Genomic DNA, 21,199 nt, shown 5'->3' on the forward strand with positions numbered 1-21,199 from the left:
TTTCAGGAAGATATGATTTTCTGATATTACAATTGTAATGGATATGAAATGAATAAATTCTCAAAGAATACAATTACGTTTTCGTTGTATCTGTTCAAACAGAATGTAAAATAAATTTACACGAAATATGTTATCTCATTAATGTTAAAATCAAACTTGTATACTCTGTATTCCTATCATTTAATCGATATTAATTTTTTACAATAAGCTCCCTTTAAATCATAAGGAGTAATTAAAATATAATGCTTATCTATACATTTTAACAAAGGTATACTGAAAAGTATTATCCAATTTGTAATTACGGCGAAACAAATGTATTTTCAAAAGTTTTGTTTATTTGAATCTTCTCAATATTTAACAACTCAGCTATTTTCTACTATAATTGTTGCAACTATTCAAACACTAAAAGCAACAGTCTTCTTGGAGTTATTATGCCAGCGGCGTAATAAATATAAAATAAAAACTTTTTCTTATCACAATAAGCTTATATCAAAAATATTTTTATTCATACATGAAATTGTAATATTTTTGTATTAAGTATGAATAAAATTATTATAATTCCGTTATAGAATCCTATAATCTATTACAGAAATGGATAAAAAAAATTCATTAGTGTTACAATTTTGCTTCAGAAAACTGTTTTATTTACAGACAATGAACATACTAAACATAAAAACGTAGCGTGACAAAAACGACATTTTTAATAATACTCATGTCGACAAGTATTCAGTATTAAAGAGACAGACATGAAATTTCCGATAGTTAAATCATAATAGCTGTTACATTAATGTATGAACGATCGGGTTAGGATTCTCCGTACATTTATTGATTAAAATTGCTTCGCCATCAACCTATTAAGTGATTGTCAGGTATTATATTATGATTTATTATTATATTATATATTATTATTTGAAAAAAAGTGACCAAAGAAGAATTAAAAAAATAAACGTTTCGCTGTACAAAGTGGAAGTAAATTAAATTTCAAGACTATTTTAGTGTGATTTTACATGTAAGATTCGATAGAGATTTGTTAAAAAAACCTGAGGAGAAACTGACTTTTAACTTGTAATTCAAAGTTAAGTATTCGTGTGCAACATATTCTATTCGTCATGAGGATAAAGAATTTCAAAGGAATCATTAGTGGGAACTCAACGTTCCCTTGCAAAATAATTTTACATAATGATTACATTAACAAATAGATATAAAATTGAAAATGCATGAAAAAGCAGTAGGAAACCACATATTATCTTCTAAGAAATGTATTGAAATTTAATAAGAATTAGTGAATAGTGATTGCATCTAGAAGAAACGTCAAATCAACATAATTTTCAGCGTAATTTTTAGTAAATTTTAGAACAATGAATTGGCTATCCAAATTTAATTTTCTAATCCATTAGAAAATTTTAATCTGAATATAAAAATTCATTGAGCACATATATTATTGTTGCTATTTTATGTAAATACATTTACTATTTACATAATTTTTTGCAATATTTCTAATAACTTTTTTCCTCCGTAGATAAAATTCTGACAACTTAATCGACGGGATACGATTTAAAATCGACATAATCTTCCTTTTATACATGAAAATACATTTTTCTATGATAAATATACAAATACTCAAAATGATACCAATTAACATAAAAAGAATAAGTGATATTACGTCGGTTAGGAGAACCGGTTGGTACTTGATCATGTCATTGGTTTTCTTTGTAAATATCGTTTCTTTTAAACGATTAATCATACCATTGTGGAGAAATCTCAGCAATCTAAAATAAACTAGTGCATTAACGTACGATAATTAAAAATTTACATTATTAGATTCTTGTGTTCTTACTGAAAATTGATGACGTCGGTGAATGAATTGTGCTTAGATAAAATTATAGCAACACTGTTCACATCTCCTGTTTCAACACATATAAGATTACATGGTATTATATTACCTATACTCTTTTGCATATCGTCAAATGTGTAAAAAGCTAATTTTGGATTTTTACAAATCTGGAATTAATTAACGGATATTAATAATAAAACTGTGTAAAAAAATCTAACGAAACTAGCAAACAAGAGTTCAGGAATGTATTCGTCATATATACAGGAGAAAGTATTAATATGAGTTCGGAACTGCTTAATTTTGGAATTACAAGTCTTTTAAGTAAGATCTTAGAGATCTCCAAATTAAATTTATTTGCTACAATTATGATAGATTCAATATTTAAATAATAAATTTCAACATTAATAATGTTGAATATTAAATATATTCTGTATAAAAAGAAATTGAATAGACGCGTAACATATTTGTATATAATGTAACAAATATTTTAAATTTAATTCCAGCAAATAAATTAAACATTATAGCAGTACACTAATTGTAAGATTAAGAGCAATATTCTTTCTCCTCTCCCATATAAATAATATGTTCCCGAAGGTTTACACCGTAGATTCTTTATAGCCTGTTTATGTAAATGTCATTTCTATTATATATATATAGTCCCTCGTACCATATTAAATCCCTCAAGAGCAGTTAAAGGTAATTTTTTCTCTTCTAGCATCAACTTCATTAATTTCTTTGCAATCGGATTATTCGAATTCTACAAATAAATATATTTTTTTGTTGTCCTGTACTTCTTTTGCATACTATAACGTAGGTCATATACATATACATACAATGACGTATGTATCATACTTACTGCAAATTTATCATAATAAGATGTACCACGTAAGACGACAAGTTGATATGTACCATCTTGAAGAAAGCTCTCTAATGAATCAAAGGGTATGATGTGCATAACGGTTGTTAAAGAGCTTATCAAAGCCGCTGAATAGGCGGCCCAAAAGACAATAACCAAAAGAAATATAGAGAAGTATATTATTCTTAACGAAAAACTACTCGAAAAATCTACAACAAAGGAATATTTTATGGAAATATAATTATTAAAAAAAAAAAAGAAATAAAATATAAATCAAAAAATATTGAATCAAACCTTCGATTCCCTGTTGACAAAATATGCCCCAAATATCTAGAAAATTATCAGATAATAAATGTCCTATTTTACATATATTCCCACTTTTTATTTTGATAGAAATCAATAAGATCGATGCAGCAATTAACAACCCAAACGTAGTAATCCAAACTGAATTAGTGAAAGTCTATAAAAGTGACAATTTTATGATTGATGAAGGTTAATCTATGCAAAATAAAATAATAAAAAATTCGAACGCAATCGTACTGAAAAGTAAGATGTCCATTTAATCGCATGTCTTTCTGGTTTCCGAATGAAGAGACAATTTTTGGAAGTGAAAATAGGAATTGTGAAGTCAACGGAATTTAATCTCTCATGGGTAATGGAAAATTCTGCAAGAGCAATGTCAGCACGTCCAGCATGTACTTCTGCAATTGCTCCAGACCATGACTTTTTTCTTGCATTCCATCTTCCATGCTCTTCCACTTTCGAGACAATATCCAAACTAAAATTAAGAGTAACAGAAAGTTCTTTTAATATTTTACCGAATAAACCATCTAAATCTTCATCCTCCTTTACTCTTACGAATGCTGTATCCTAATGGAGAAAAGAAGTAAATAGGAAAAGAATGAAGTTAAATCTTTTTTAGTAGAAAATAGAAAAATTATTTAGACAAAAATATTTTACCTTGAGTGCAACAGCTCTCATAACCAAACCCTGTAAATTATATCTTCTTTCGTAAAGAAAATCTGGAACTAATTTAATGATTCCTTTTTCTAAGCTCCATGTTGCTAAATCATTGATCTCGATTAGATTCGTATCGACCGAATACCATTCTCGTAAAATATTTTCTGTATCACAACGTACCACCATTTCGGTGTTGAATCTTAAATTAAATATATTACCTGGTGGATTGTAACAATAATCGGATCTATGTCCTTTGTAAATGAATATCACTAGCCACACAGCTAAAGACATGTCAAAGGAACTTGTTGTTAAAAAAAACTCATTAATCACGTTGTAATTAGGGATCACTACGATGTAATACGGTCGTACAATTTCTTTTACGTAGTACGATGATTCGTGCAATTGTGAAAAGTGCAAGTTTGTGCTCGCAATACCTTCCCGAGAAAGTGCACGCCTCCATTTAAACATCATCGTTGTCATTTCCATTTCTGAGGAATATGAAAATAAATATGATAGTAATGAAGAAAAAAGAATGAAAAATATCTTTACCTTTTATCGATTCGGCATATAAAAATACTACAGATTTCCGTCCGTATAATTTGCAAATATCTATGAGAAATGGTGTTTGTTCGCCGCTTATAGAATGAAAGTCAGACGTACTTGCGGTCTTCAGAAGAAAGAGAAAAAAAAGAAGAAACATTTTCAATGACACAACCAACGCAATTTTTTTGTCTGTCGAATGAATAATTATAGTGTTATTTTTCAAATTGAATGTGTCAATGAATACATTCTAAAGAAAATGGGAAAATTTCAATCCGATTACGAAAGAAGGTCGCACAAGACTGAGATTCTAAACTATTTAGATAATTAATATGACTTAAATTATAGTGAATATCGTATAGATCGGGAGTCACGCGATATTCGTATGCATATTAATGGGAAGAAAATGATTTTATCTTTACTGGTATTGATTTAGTACCGATCGATTGATAATTATCTTTTCATTTGCCTCTCTTGTTGCATTTTTTCTTTTCTTCTATATGAACATATGTGTGTGAGTGCATATATATACATATACACACACACACACACACACACACACACGCTCACACACATGGCTATATATATATTTTACTTTTCACGTATTTATATACGCACATTACACGTTTATATTTTTCTGTATACGATAATAAAATTTTAAAGGAAATTTATTAAAATGGGATAGTTGAAACTTCATTTTCATTGAAAGGATCTAATAAATACCCTTAAAGGTATAAACAAGGCAAGTACTTAAAAATGATTTACGACTAGTACAGTTTTAGGCAAGAATATACGAGTCTTTATAGAGAGAATATATGTCTTTTCTTATAAGTAATATCCGTTTAATTGTAGAAGCTATATAATGAAATTTGTTATTAAGGATATCTTGGATCATCATTAGATCTATTGTTCGGGACATTTTTCTTTTCGTCGAGTTCGAATTACAGATGTAAATACATCCTTTAATTTTTCCTGTGACGGCAAAAGTTATTTGAAAAATACGGAGTATGATTTCTGCTCAAAAATTATAATGAGATTCTATTATTTATCAGTTATATTTAAAGATTTCAACAATATTAAAATGGACGAGGATAGAAAAAAAATGGAAAATTCCCAATGGTTGAGTCCCTTGTACAACTCTGAAAGTCCTCGAAATGGCAAATATTTCGCCCTTGATAATAAAAAACAAACAATGAATAAGTACAATTGCAAAAAATATTTTTGAAGAAATATTTTTTTGTATATCATCATAAGATATGATGAACAATAACATTATGGTAATGAATGAGAAGGACACTTATATACGAAGCATTACATATGAAACTAAACGATATTACATGAAGGTTGATCGCAAAGTTAACAAATTTTAATGTAACCTAGAGAATTTATCCTTAAATGAACTTATATTATGAAATAATAATTACAGCGCAATTGCATGCATATTTTTTGAATTTAATGGAAAATTTAATATCTAAAATTGAACATCTTATATTTTTCCATTAATATTTCAATTAATTTATAATGTATACAAATTATATACTCTAATATTAAAGAAATTTCTATTAAGACTTTACACATTTTGTTGATAATAAAAAAATTCTCATTACAATATTTTCTAAATTTATGTAATAGTTTGTGTATACTTTGATCAGATATTTAATAAGATTCTCATTATTCTACTTTTCGAGTTACTACAAGAAATACTTAATGCAAGTGAAACAATCAAAATATCGATATGAACTCGACCATTGGAAGATTGCACTACGTAAAATATAAACGGAGTCATTAACTTGTTAATGAAGACTGTTTATCATCGCTAGAGAAACAATTAAAACGATCATGTATTACGTCGAATTAAACATAGAGTGATTGGTTTACATTAAGAAAAAGATTTGTTACATTATAAATTATCATTTACCAAAGCGAATTACGTTACCCTTCTCGCACCATAGCTAGTGATGTTATCCGAATCAGAAATTTGATCGAATTTTGCATATTTCATTTTGCCCACCATTTTCTCTCTGACTTGCTCCCTCTCTCTCTCCCTCTCTCACTCTCTCTCTCTCTCTCTCTCTCTCTCTCTCTCTCTCTCTCTCTCACTTTTTTCAGGTTTTACGCGTTCTTTCTGCGTTTCCATACGTCTCATGCCAATGAATTGACGGAGATCATATTGAATAGTTTCTCTTTTCGTAGATATCCGTTATTGCGTCGTTGATGTCAAACGAAGAAATTTAACCAATATTTATATTATTTAATACGGAATGCTTGGCAGTCTTTCTTTTTCTTTTATGCAATGATCAACATACTCGCAAATTTGAAGAGATCGCACTAGTTTTTTCGGAATACATAAAAATCATGTTGAATAATTTATCTGATTTTAATGATGATATGCTCTATATTGTAATGATTTATGTAAAAAACGATAATCATTTCCGTAAAATACCATTAGTAAGAAAAAGTTCATTACATCTCTACATATAATTCTTTGAAGTCAAACGGTCAGCAAACATAAATGAAGCAGTCGCGTACTAAGCTTCTGATAGGTTAATTATAGCAGCTATTTGCGACAGTCAATTGTTGAAATAGAAGGTTGATTATATAAGTCATTGTTAAGATTTGCTTCGACTTCCACCCGAAGAGTGTTTGGCAATCTGAAATTCCTGAATTCAATCATAAACCGATCATGTCATTACTGTGTAGATTTGTTTGTTTCTTTCGATTCATTTCGTTAATTGAACTATTTCTAATTATATTTTGCCATACTAAAAGTATTTTGTCAACATGAATATTGGTGAATATTATAATCATAGCAGTATGTAAGATGTGGATAGGTTCGTTAAAAGGAAATACAGTGATCACTTTGTCTATTCTTGGTTTAATAGAAAAATTTATATATTTGACCTAAGCGTTCTGATTTGAGGGAGAGAGAGAGAGAGAGAGAGAGAGAGAGAGAAAGAGAGAGAAAAAGAATGCAAAAATTCATAATTATATTATCCCAAGATAACTTTTCACGAGCAATATGCACTACGCTCACAGCCAAGATCCCTTGATACATAATTGTCACAATTGTAACAACTGATCATACGTACATTCCTTTTCTTCTTGTTAGTCTTACTATGTTATCCTTTCTTTCTCTCTATCACTCTCTCCATCTCCCTCTATCACTTCATGATCCACACAATCTTTCTCTTTCTCCCTCTTTCTCCCGCTCTTTATCATTCTTCGACTGAGCAATTAAACTTTTTAAAGATGTTGCACATTCTTTTACAGGAAAACTTTATTGTTTCATTAGGTTTCTTTTCAATGATTTCTCTAATAGACAGTTAAAAAGTAAGGTGTATAAACAAGACCAAATCCTTTTTATAGGATTCTGTTCTATCGTTCACAATAAATATGAACCGTATATTTTTCGAAAAAAGATATTTATGGAGATATTGTAATATAAATTTGCCGGCAATAACATCAAATGTAGTAGTATAAAGTTTAAGTATCAACTCGTACTGATACTTTAAGGCTTGATTTGACTTCCACCAATATAGTGGATTAGAATATACAATCCATGTTAAATGCGGCTACTATAATTTATGGTATATAATTTGTATGATATATAAAAATAGATATAAGGAAGAAATGTAAGCTATGATAGCGATCAGAATGAGTATTAATCCACATGATTACCTATATAAAACAGTAGGTATGAATGCGAGAGAGTACATCGGTTGTTTTACTTCAGGAATATCGAACGTCGAGTGTGAAACGATTGAACAGATGAAAGTTTGTGTGGTCCATGACAATATAAATAAATTGAGAGCTGTCAAATAGTACGGCATTGGACGTGTAATTAAAAAATAATTTTTTAAAGGTGAGTTGCACTTCTACCGTAGTCAATGATGACGGCCGATTTGGACAGAGGATATTTTTCTAATTCTACATATAGTTAGAAATTTACATATAGATAACTTTTCATATATATATTGTTATTTCCAAAACCAGCGTTTATTGTATAACTATGTATATAAGAAATATTTTTCATCAATGAAAATAGAAAAGAATTGCTTTTTGTATAATGAATAATGTAATTACTGTTTATTACGCCAAAATTAGAAATTTAAGTAGAAATATATATTCAAGTAACAAACTAACAGAAAAGATGATTTTCATAACATATTCGTATGATTTACGACATATGAATTATTAATCTTCCAATGCAGAATTAATTAATAACCGTTTTATAAAACGATGTTCAGTTATAACATTAATTGACTGTCGTAAATAGTTGCTATAAACAATCTATCAGAAGTTTAATAAGTGATTATTTCATTCAGGTTTTCTAGGGCGTCCGGTTCAATAAATTATAGAAAATGATTATCGTTTTATGTTGCATTCTACATAAATCATTACAATGTATAACGTATGTATACCATTATTAAAATCAGATAAATTGGTCAACATGATTTTTATGTTTTCTAAAATAACTCCACATGTGCTGTCTCAGTATTTCGATCATTGCAAGAAAGAAAGAGATAGAACGCTAAGCATTCATTATTAGATAATGGTTAAATTTTCGCGTGTGAAAGCTACGATGCAATAACCAAAATCCACGAAAAAAGAAACTATTCGGTATGATCTGTGACAATTGTCGGAGATAGAATATTTAATTATTATGTTATCATTGCTTTCTCTTCCTCTTATTTCATATCTCCTTCATTCTATTTCTCTCTTACACTTACACTAACACACATAGTAGTAGATTAAATATTTTTCTTTGTCAATTCAAGCATTCCTATAAACGGACCATTACACTGAAAATATATTTTACGTTATACATTTGGCACATGCCTAACTCACCGGTCATTATCTGGATTCCTTTCATTGGTCATTCGTATTTATTAAATATTCTTGATTTAATGAGTAATTCTATTAGAAGATTTAATGAGACAGAGGAAAAGAATAACTATTATACATACAATACAATTTTAGTTCTCATCTTTCTTTGTACTAATCAAGGATTCTTATTTATTTTCCAAAAACAAAAGCCGAGGACATTTCTAAATTTTTTATTCGAATCAACGCACAAAGGAGAAAAACATTCAGAGCAAAATATTCGGGATGACATCTATACAATAGCTACAGACGTAAGTCGCATTTATTATTTAGATGCAATAAAATTTGGATATTCAAGAACGTACATACAAATTACACTTTCTTAATTATTGGTGATTATTTATTGCTGATTGTTGACGAAAGTGTTTTTAAATGCGCGTCTCGTACCGGACCAGCGATGACGGTCGATTCACACGGAGGAAATGTCCCCGTTTCGTCCTTGGTTTTCGAGCTATAGACCCACTGGTCACAATGAATAAGGGCGGCGGCACTAGGTTAGGATACCGTTGTAGGCCGTCAACAAAATAACACTCGTAGCGTTCCTGCAAATTAATAGGAGAACACGTGTACTTTTAAAGGATCCCGTGAGAAATGGAGAAGTAATTGCGCGATATTAAATGATGCGTGCTACGGAAATCTCACAGTGTATTTGTTTAAATGAGTTACAATTGTTTGTGTGTCTCTTGTATGATGAGTATTAGTTGTACTGGTTGCTTCTGAAGGAGGCTTGAAAGCATAGATGTTGTGAATTTGAAAGATGTAACCTGACTGCTTTTTGGCCTCTTTAGAACTATCCATGCAGGGATTGGTAAAGGGCGGAGTTTGAATATGGAAAGGGAAAGAATAGATACCCATTTGTGGGGATAGTTCGTTGGAATGTTTAAACATTCCGTGTGTGCTTCCTTTGTTCTAATGATCGTGTGATTAGAGTATGACAATGGATATTACAAAGCTAGAAGCCAGATAGCCCTTGGCTTATCGCGCCTAGGCGTCTACTTTCGTTATTTATTTATTGACCGGCTTGACATATTATCAAATTCCAGATACTTTACTAAGAATGGCCAGGCCTATACAAAAATGGCCACGTGTTTTTATCTATGCATTTTGTTAGTTAATATCCAATAGGTTCCCAATTAATTATTTCTAATGGTGGTATATAACCCTTAAGACAAAGTGCAAATATTTCCACTAATGATATATAACTCTTAAGACAAAGTGCCACGAACAATGGAGAGACGTACGTATGCGTCAACATCTATATAACGGAAATAATTTTCATATTAACTTCTTATCATCCTCATCACAATTGCGATCAGAAAGGATACGAGGAACTAAACCAAATCTACGGTTCGAACGATCCGAAATATGTTCCAATAACATACGATGATATTAAAAGTATAAAATTGTTGGAAAGAGAGATCAAGAAAACGTTATCTTTTTTCTTCAGGTCTAGTCATCACTCGGAATGTAAAAAAATATATAGAAGATATCTCTACATATAAAATGATAAGTATTATATTTTGTTATCGTTAATAATTAATCAATGATATAATTTGTTATCGTTAATATTATTCAATAATAATATTTATTTATTAATTAAAGCAAGTTACAAAAAATTGGACTATACCGAAAAGAAGTCCTATAAATTCTATCGAGACGAAAAATATTCGACCCTAGCCGTTACTATTTAATTCGGATAGGTTTCTACCAAGTATGAGTACTTTATCAAAATTCAGCTATTATTATTCAGCTACGGAAGAAGACATTGCATAGTTAATTATATATTCTTATATATTATAGTAATAGCATACCATAAATTTATAAAATAAAATGCATTTATAAATGATTTTATTCTTTTCTTTAGATAAAAAATTCGCTACGCTAGAGATGATAATAATAATTGTTACTCTGGTAAGAACAACTATAATTATTATAGATTAGCCAATAGGATTTGAAGAACTTGGAGTAAATTTGAATGTTAAAATCAGCAAAACCAATAAAACTAAAATTTGAAAGAGGAAATTAATTAAAATATATACATGCATAACGAATTTTATGCGTGTTAATCGGTAGCAGAAATAAATTAATAAATGTATTAAATATGTATTGTATAAAAACCGCCTACCAGAATCTGATAATTTCATGATCACTTTTACTACAAATTTCGAATTTCTTATAAAATAGTGAAAACTCAAAACTGCATCCATATAGATTTTCTTCTCTATACTTTTTTTACTTTTAATGCTATAATGTAATTAAAACACGGGGATGGGGACTACTATTCTATTTTAGAAATTCACTAATGAGCGAATCATATCTAAGTATATAGAATATATTAGTATATATAATAAGCCCATAAAATTTCTCTTCCATTTGTTTAGGAATTTGTTTGCTTATTGTATCTTACAGAAGAAACGTGTAAATATGTACAAGACAAGCCAAATATTCATAATTCTCTCTTCTTATTTCTCTACTTACTCTTCAGAACTTTCCAACACAACTAAGAAAACTGGTAAAGAGATTCTATGCGTTTATTCGAAATAAACAATTCTTAAATATTTACAGAAAATGTTTCTTTTATAAAAATAAGTAACGATAAAGGAAACAACCAGGAGATACGTTTCTTTATAAATTTAACTTTAATAAAGCAATAAAACTTGCACAGCGTATGTAAAATGTTTTTTTCTAATAAGTATAATTCAATTAAAATTTTTATTGACTTGATAACATGACAGTATGTCAGTATTCACAACACCGATGATTCAATATTTTCTTTTGTAATAAAAATGCCTAAAAATGTTTAATTTTCTAATGTCCACTCAACAAAAATATTGACAAACAAAACCGTAAATTTACCAGTAAAAAGTAATAAATTTTATCTTTTTAATTATAATTCATCATATTAACAGATCAATATGATCTGTTACTATTTGGTAGGACAAAATGATATAAATAATACTATTTAGACAGTATAAGAATCGGTCGAGTTGGGCTAGGAGTGAAATAGAGTCTGGATTTTGTGTTATGATTTTACGTTATAGTATCAAACAGTAAATTCACGTTGCATGCAATTATTCTTGCCGCAGTTATAATTTTTTTCTCCTTTGGAATAGACTTTCTATTATTTTCTGGTAAGTAATTTTCCAGTATTATATTTCGAAAAAAAGAAGGAAGAAGAATCTCGGCTTGAGCCGCGTATTTACCATGATATGGAAATAACAAAGATTGTGAAGCATTCAGTTATTGTTAATTTTCTGAAATAATGCCGAGAACATTCGAAATTCCGATAAACAATTAATATAAATATGAAAAGGAGTAGGCAAATCTGTACATATTTTAGTTACAATGAGTTAGACTGTAAGGACTAATTCGTAAGTCTGTGTTACGATATGAACAAAGTCATTATTATAAGCATTCTAATAAAATAATGATAGAAAACCGTCTAGAAAGATGTAACCTTCATACTGAAATTTATTACAATGCCAAAACAGATTAAATTGCCCAAGATTAAATGTAGCTGTCTTCATAATGTCTGATTAGTTCAATAAATTAAGAAATATTTATCATAATACGGAGTCATTCTGGTCATTATTCACAATGGTCGAGCACTATAAATTAGTTAATCTGTTTAATCATTTAGCCCATGATATACATATATAATACTTTAATGCTATTTTTGTTACTGTATGCGAGGTTCACACATATGATTAAGTATATAATTTTTAATAATTTATTGTTATTTATGCTATGTATGTCCAACGTCGCAAACGAGATGTAGGTAATTTATACTTGAATTTTTTTTCGTTCGCGTACCGATAAAGAGAAAGCGATTTTTCTTATGGGCTTCGCATTTCTCGTGTTATTCTTTTGTACGGTTTCTACTCACTATCTAACATATACACATATTTAAGTACATATATTTATCCTTCAAATACATACCTCCCTCAATCTCACAGTTATGTTATTTATGTTAAAGTACTAAATATTACGTCTAATAGCGGATAAGTAAGTGTATATATATAAGGAATGTATTTTCCAAACGTATGATTTTCATAAGATAAGATTTTTATATGTCTTATCTATTATCTCATTATATGCCATCCCCCAAATTTCGTCATGATAGGTCACCAGTACCTACGGAACTATAGCCGAAATTTCTAACAATAATTCCTTCAAAAAATCAGATTAATTATTTCTAATAGCTAATTTTAATGTTTAGTTACAATTAATTTTTAAATTATTAATAAAAACTAAACAGAGTCAAATTATGAAATTTTAGTTATTAATAATAAAGGATTAATACATAATTGAATACTAGCTTATACATCTCCAGTATTAAACTTTTTTAATCTGATAATCTGAAATAGTAATTAATACGAACTGATTTGAAATAATTATTATTCATGTATGTTTTCGTTAACACAAAATACAAACGATAAGAAGAAGAAAAATCTATTGGATTCTTCAATCTTCGGTTATGTGCATACGTTTGAAAATTGAACGCGATGTTCAGGTAGTGATCTTACTCTAAAATCGCCTAATTCAAATATGTTAATATTATTCAAATAACAATCATAAATATTGTTGACTTATAATAATTAATTACTTATTAATTAATTGTTAACTGATTATTAATGATTTAGCAATGATTAGATCTAAATACTGTATAAACTTCTTATTTAAATAATTAATTATTTCGTTTTTGTAAGGATATTCATCATCCCCAGTTTTACAATGCTTTACGCAAACAATTAAAACAAACGTATTTTTTGACCGATTTAGATATAGAAGATCTCATTTTAAATAAAAATGTTTAGGTATAGAACTCACTTTTTCGAAATTTTCCAAAAGCTTTATTTTCTATGAAAAAAATTGTGTTAAAAAATGATGTTATTTCTAGAATATTTTATGCAGAAATATGAAGCTTTTTCAAAAATTTCAAACAGTGAGGTCCTAGATTAAACCTACATTTCCAAAATGGGACTTTAATTAAGAAATATGCTTGTTTTCATTGTTGAATTACTATTTCGACATTTTTTGAAAAGAAAAAGTTTTGTATACTGTCTTCCATGTGAAATCTGCGCCAAAAAAGAAGTTCGTACCTCCACGACTGACTTTCATATCTACACTGGAATGATTTGTTTCGGTTTAGTAAACGATAGCTCGCTTGTTTGTTTGGATAAACTGATGATACTAAGATTTTCTGAACGCTAAAAAATGCGTTTCACGATGTTCTTATGGAGAAACAATGGACATTTTCATGAACTTTCGACAAGTGACTTTACGGCGAAAATAAGGTAATGCCTGTTCAATCGTTCATGTCAACGGATCTGAATTTTTAACATATTGTTAAATTTTAGAAAATTTTGTAGTTCCTTTTATATTTTATAAACTAAATCGTAGAGTTTTTATAAGCAATATGTAATACATTGACAAACATCTAGATTAGTAATTCTGAAATCTTAGATTCTCTGAGGCTGAATGATTCCTTTGTTTCTTTTTTTTTTGTATCAATGTAAAAGAAACTAATCGACTAATTTATTCTTTGATTTTTTTACTAGTAGTAGTAATAGTAATAGTTGTACAATAGAATCATAGAAGTAATAGTTGAAATAGTATAGAGTGGAATAGTCATGAAAAGAAAATCACGTGAAAAATAAGCTCGAAGGTAGAATGGAAATGAATTCATGTTTTAATTTATATTAAAATAATATAATATATAAGTTTTCACTACTTATTTTTGGCAAAATGTTCTACAAAACCTTATTTTTTAACCTATATTTATATACTAATTATAACAATTATATTTATTATTCTTTATGTAATTGCGGAACAAATGCGTACCAACGTTATATCTAATTCGGATCGCTGCGAAACCACCTAAAAGCGACCATCTAAAAAAGATCTACATTTAAGAGATTGAAAAATGTGAGGTCACAGCCTACTAACATTACCTATTCTACACCAACTGAAACTCATTGATATGTATAGTCTGGCACACTGTGAAGGGTGAGATAGATTTTTAAGGTTAGTATTTCTTTTTATTTTTGTGGAGTGGTGTGTTCTTACAATCTTCAGCAGTGGTACTAATTTCTTCTTGTATATCATATTATCCATTATTTATGTCATTCATTTAATGAATCTTTCAGTAGGTTTTCAACCTTGAAATCAAAATTACCATGTTGAAGGTTTATTAAATGATATTCGTTTGTAGAAACTAAAATTAACCTCTAAATATGATTTTAATCGAAAGCTTTTAAGACATCAAGAAATACAGCGGATCAAATTATTTTTAAAGTAAAACATAACAAGTTGAAGAAGCTATTACTAAAATTACGGAACCTTTTCATTATATTATTCATTCTAATTAATTAATTGTTTTAATAATAGTACTTACTCTTAATAATTATTTTTATTATCTATTATTATTTCCAAAAAACATTTCAAACAGATATTTAGTAAGACGTTTTTACTTGGTATATTAAAATGTGGGAAGGTCAAAAGATTTTTAGAAAGAATAATAACGAATCTGAGTCACAATCCTGCAGAGAATTGACAAAATGTTTTGAAAGAAGTATTCCGTTAATATTCTATTATTGGTATATAGTTCATTAACAAGCGAAATAGAATTTAATAAATATTCCGTCAAATAAATAATTCTTTTATTGCTTTTGTTAACCGCAAGTTTTTTCATTTATTCTTAATAAGAAAATATAAGATGATACTGACTTTATTATTATTATTAAGTGAAATATTTGCATCAAAAGGTATCTTATCTTTATTTTCAAATTATGTCAATACATGACTATACGTAATATGCAACGTTTCAGAATTGGCCAACCATTGAAATTATTTCATTTAACAATGAAAAATGATGACGTCGATCCAGAAATGTATCATTATACACTGGATTATTACTATACTAAGGAAATGAACGCAACAAAGGAATATTCCATTGTGCAATAGATTGGACTGTCCTTCAATTGGTATGTATCAAGAGTTTGTGTTTTCATCTCGATTCTGACTTATTTTCTCGCAGGTTATTACTTGACCCTCAACAAGAATGTTGCCACGATAAGATCATGCTTCAACATCGTTCCATCCTCTATGATTACTGGATTTTTATTGGATAAGAACGGATGTTATTTGTATAAAAATAGGAAAGAAAAACATCTTAGAATTCAAGAATATCATTCGATAATATGTATTCGTTAGTTAGTCGATGGTTTCTCATCCGAAAGATTCATTATGCACGTAAAGATTGAGAAAAACAAGAGAACTATTCAAGAGATCATCTGAAGGGATATCGAAGAATATAGCTGCAGTAAATATGTATAGATGAAAGAGAGTAAATTTATCTATCGAATCTGCTAGTCTAATAACAATCGTAGAGGAGGAGAAAAGCAGTTTATTACAAATAATACTTAAGAAGAATTGACACTGAAAATTTTGTGGAAACCAATGGTAAGAAAGCTCATGTTGGTTCATTGTCATGGAGTTTTGTTTCATCAATCATGCGGAACATATTTTCTGCTAATTGAATATGGAAATTGGTTTGTTTCATGGTGGTAGAACGATCGTCGATGAAAGAAGAATAAGATGCGGACCACGTTTTTGTATTAATCTTGCTATAGTAATCTATCTTCACACGTACGTTTATCTATTCAATCGTCGAATTTTGCGATAGACGCTTTGGTAAGTAAATGTATCGTTGAATAGTATAAATATGAGGATGCCTGAAAAACAAAATAATCATCTTAGGGATCCGTCAATTAAAGTTTTTGTACTTCCAGTTTCCAAGCTTTTTATGAAAAAGAACAAAAAATCCAGATGCTAAAGCATCATCGAAGATTCTAGAGAGTGATATTTATAATAAGGATAGTAAGAAGCGTAAACCAAAGCAGTGGCTTATTTAAGATTTTTATTTGGCGATAATTTGAACGGTTGGAACGAATAAGTGATTAAATTTATTGCAATACTGATTTCAGATTTTTCATTAACTAAATACTTATTATATTATGAACAAAAGCTCGATCACTGAATCTAATGTTTATAGCATTAAATGGCGAGACAATTTTCATTAGCGAACTGCATATTTTTTTTCGAAGGATATGCCGATTATTTATTTCGACAAAATTTACGGGTAGTCGAGTTAAAAGAAGAAAACGGATAGATGATTACCGGATTGTATTCTCGAATGTCTGAAGGAGGAATGAATTAAAGAGTCAGCTGAATCAATTATTTAACATGTATGATTCGTCCAGTCATTAGAAACAAATTAAGAACTAGTTTTATTAATTACGTTTGAACCTTTTTAACATTTTCGTATTCGAATAAAGATACTATTTAAGATTATTTTACATTTTTTGGGTAAAACAATCCATATTGTCTATTGTTTACTCTATGATGTATATACTGCATTTAGATACTGCATTATATTTTATTCACAAATAAAAAGCTTTTTAAAAAATTTGAAAAAGCATGATCCTAGATTTAACTTTTCTCCTTGACGTGAAACCTTCTTCATCAAAATCAAAATCAATCAAAAATTATGCCTGTTCTTATTCACGTCTTCACAAGCCGAGTTCCCTTTGAATAGAGATAACAACCCGTTGTTATATATTGAATTCTCAAGGAATTTAAAAAGGTCTTTTATTTTCAACTTTACTTTTGTCGCACTGTGGTCTGCGATAACGATCGATTTGCATTCAAGATGTCTACATTAGTGTTATAGAATCACTGGTTGCAATTAACCCGATACGGCGCTCGGCTGATTTGGAGTGTCTTTTTTAACTTGATCCGGTACTTCTTCGTACTCTCTGCAAAGTACCCATTTTGAACTCCTTGCACCTTTCGCAGTTCCATTTCACTTTCCCTCTGTATAATTCTAATTTTTCATCGTCTCGCACCTCTTACTTCTTCACTATCTTCTCCACTGGATTCGTTTGTTTAGTGGCGTAATCCGTCGTGAATCAATGTAATTTCTTCATCCAAAGCGGCAAAATTAAGTTTCGTCCGTATTTGAGCTGATCTGATCTTTATTCATATTATAAGGGCTCAAGAACTTTTCAATTGCTATATTCAATGCCAAGACTGTTTCAAGCGAACACTATGCTGAGACTAACCAAACTGAGCTAAGATTTGGCTAAAAATGAAAGCTAAGCCTAGACCACGAAAGTAGTTCCGAAAGAAATATCTTATCGCACATCGTAAATAAGCAGATCAAGTTACAAAAGACCGTAGCATTGTCGCTCGAGTTGATTCTACTAATCAGCCGGACGGCGTATCGGCGCCGCTCAAGTACATAAGGTAAAAATGGCAGTTCCAGGCTCGAAATTTATCAGTCGTACCCCTGACAATTAATTTGTTTTTTGTGTTTCTAAAAACTACTGAGATAACGCGATTTCTTTAATGGATCCTGAAGAATACGTGAGGAAGGTGTTTGATAAAAGACACTTTGTGAATTTAAATTTATAACGATATATCGAAAGTATTGAGATACAATTTTTCGGATTTCGTATTTCATTACTATGTGCTGATAATATCCGAGTGAGACTTGACTAATGTTGCTAATAAGACTCGATTGTCTTACTATTTTTAGCTTTAAATGTAGAGGTTGATTACAATAACGGTTTCTCTCGGATTATCTGCAAAGACGAAAATAAATTTAGAAAAGGGAAAAGGAAAGAAAGTGTGTGGAAAGAGAAAAAATGTGTATGGAAATGGAAGGAATGATGCATATTGTTCGTTCAAAATCGATAAATATTCTCATGTTGGGTCCTTTGTTCTGGTGACCGTATACATTTATGATTGATGTATTGAAAAAAAATCGGTTCATTCGCGTGCTGTAATGATGGTATGTAAATATTCGAACATGGAACAAATACCGTACTGTTATATCAAAATGAACCATAAATTGCATAAAATTTTTTCTAATTGTTTTCATTTATTTTATTTTTTTATTTTTGAAGTAAGATAAATTTTGTTGGGGAATTTCTTTCGAAGTATGAGGAACAAGATATTGCTATTTTCAAACAATAGACAATTCTTCTCAATTATCACTCTACTTTACTCTATTCTAAATTACTATCGAATCATTTCTTATTGTCAAGAATGTCTTTCTCTTTCTCTCTCTCTTTCTCCCTCGTCATCTAATTCTTATTGATATAGGCAGAATTTACACGCGCGTACGCATGTAGGCATGCAATATTTGTAAATACAATGGACCAAGTCAAATTCCATTCAACAAAATTTTATAACTCGTGCAAATTTATTATAATATCAACCGATTTTTCTCCTGAATTTTATTCATCTACTTTTTTTTGAATACGACCTACAACGATCTTAAGTCATCAGTTTCTGGAACTGTGTCCAGGATATTTATTTTTTTCTATAATTAGATTTTTTTAGCAATCTCATTGATATGACTTGTAAGACAATGAAAAATGAATGGATGTTCGAATTGAAGAGCCATTACTTTAATAATACGAATATTCTTGTGATACACTCTAGACGAATGCAAAAGCATTGAATAACGCGCATCATTTAATGTGCTTACGTATGGACGCTGTAAAGGTCCGAAGGAACCAAAATGGCTAGTTATTTTATAAAATATTGATATAGTGAAAAAATGTTTTTACACTATAAAAAACCTGTTAATTCACTTAATACAATTCATAAAAAATATTATTACTATATAATATATTCATATTATTAATGATAAAGAACATAAAACAAGTCATTTTGTATGCAGAGATACCTTCTATATCTTGCGTCACTCTCCGGTCGATGACTGGAACAGTGAAGACGTAATGTTTCCTTGATCACACGTTCTAAAAGTTTCATACTTTTTATATCATTATATGTTATTGGAACACGTTTCGGATCGTCCGAGCAGTAAATTTGATGTAGTTCCTCATACACTTTGTACTTTGTGATCGAAGATTTGGAAGAAATCATAAGAAGTTAATATGAATATAATTTACATCGGATACGTAATGACAAACTATTAAGAAAATGTATTATACACGTACTGGAATATCCGGAAATGTAGCAAGCATTAAAAGCACAAAGCTAATAATTGTGGCTGAAGTTTCGCTTCCCTGAAAACAATATACAGATTTTTTTAATTTTCTTTAATAAACAAAATTTTATTACAGCTAAATAATAAATACGACTTACAGTTATAACCATCGTATTGATTTGATCGTAAATATCTTGCTCCGAATATTTTCCCCTTACGTACGACAATTCAAATAAAGAATCTAGAAGTATCCTTAATTTTGTTTCTTGAAAAATGAACAAGAATCTCATTAATATTATTAATAAATAATAAATAATAAAAAGAAAAGATTGAAAAGATTGAAAACTAAATTTTATTAAACGTATATAGCATATTTTTACTTAAATTTCCCTCCGTCAATTTCCGATTAATTTTAATTTTCAATATAAATTACTTTTTTTCTTTGATTATATTTAGGAATAAAAAACAACATAATATATATAAAATATAATATTAAAATTTTGAAAATTTGAAAAGTAGGAATACAATTTACAAAATATTTCTTCTAATTATACTTTGTTTGTAAAGTTATCCAGATAAGACAAATACGCCTGATATTTCTTTTCAATAGCAGTGTTATAAAAAATTATATTCGGATGAAACCATAATTTGAAGATCCTCTGTGCAGCTATATCCATTCCACTGAAAAAGCAGACGAAAAACATACAATACATTACAAAAATAAAAGTTTCATTATTATTACCATTCTTTTAATTCAGCTAATTTGCAATCCGGATTTGTCAGAGAATTTATTTCCTTACACAACATGCTGTCTTCCAATAAAAAATTTACCAAAATTATAATAAACTTTAAACAAAAATGTGAATTATATACACGTATAAAAAATTTTTAATTCTACCACATATTATATCCAATGTAAAGCGAAAAATATAATGGAAAACGTCTAATTCTTCTTCAACTGAAGTTTCCAATTTTTTCATTAAAACGATAGAATAATTAATGAATACATCCATATGCAATTTTGTACGTTTTAAAAGAAAGACGTCATTTAAAATTTTTCAATGACGATTCCATAATGATGCTTAAAATCAAAAGGAAAGCA

The 21,199-nt window shown here is 29.0% G+C and overlaps 1 long non-coding RNA gene across 1 annotated transcript; it reads left to right on the plus strand.

Moving 5' to 3' along the window:
* The first annotated feature begins 15,131 nt into the window (after positions 1–15,131).
* LOC124428338 lies at positions 15,132–17,397 on the plus strand. The gene is made up of 4 exons (XR_006943143.1): positions 15,132–15,157; positions 15,905–16,060; positions 16,114–16,538; positions 16,647–17,397. It is a non-coding gene; the product is annotated as an uncharacterized LOC124428338 (long non-coding RNA).
* Positions 17,398–21,199: the final 3,802 nt, after the last annotated feature.

The sequence above is a fragment of the Vespa crabro genome, chromosome 12, assembly GCF_910589235.1.
Source record: "Vespa crabro chromosome 12, iyVesCrab1.2, whole genome shotgun sequence".
Lineage (NCBI taxonomy): Eukaryota > Metazoa > Arthropoda > Insecta > Hymenoptera > Vespidae > Vespa > Vespa crabro.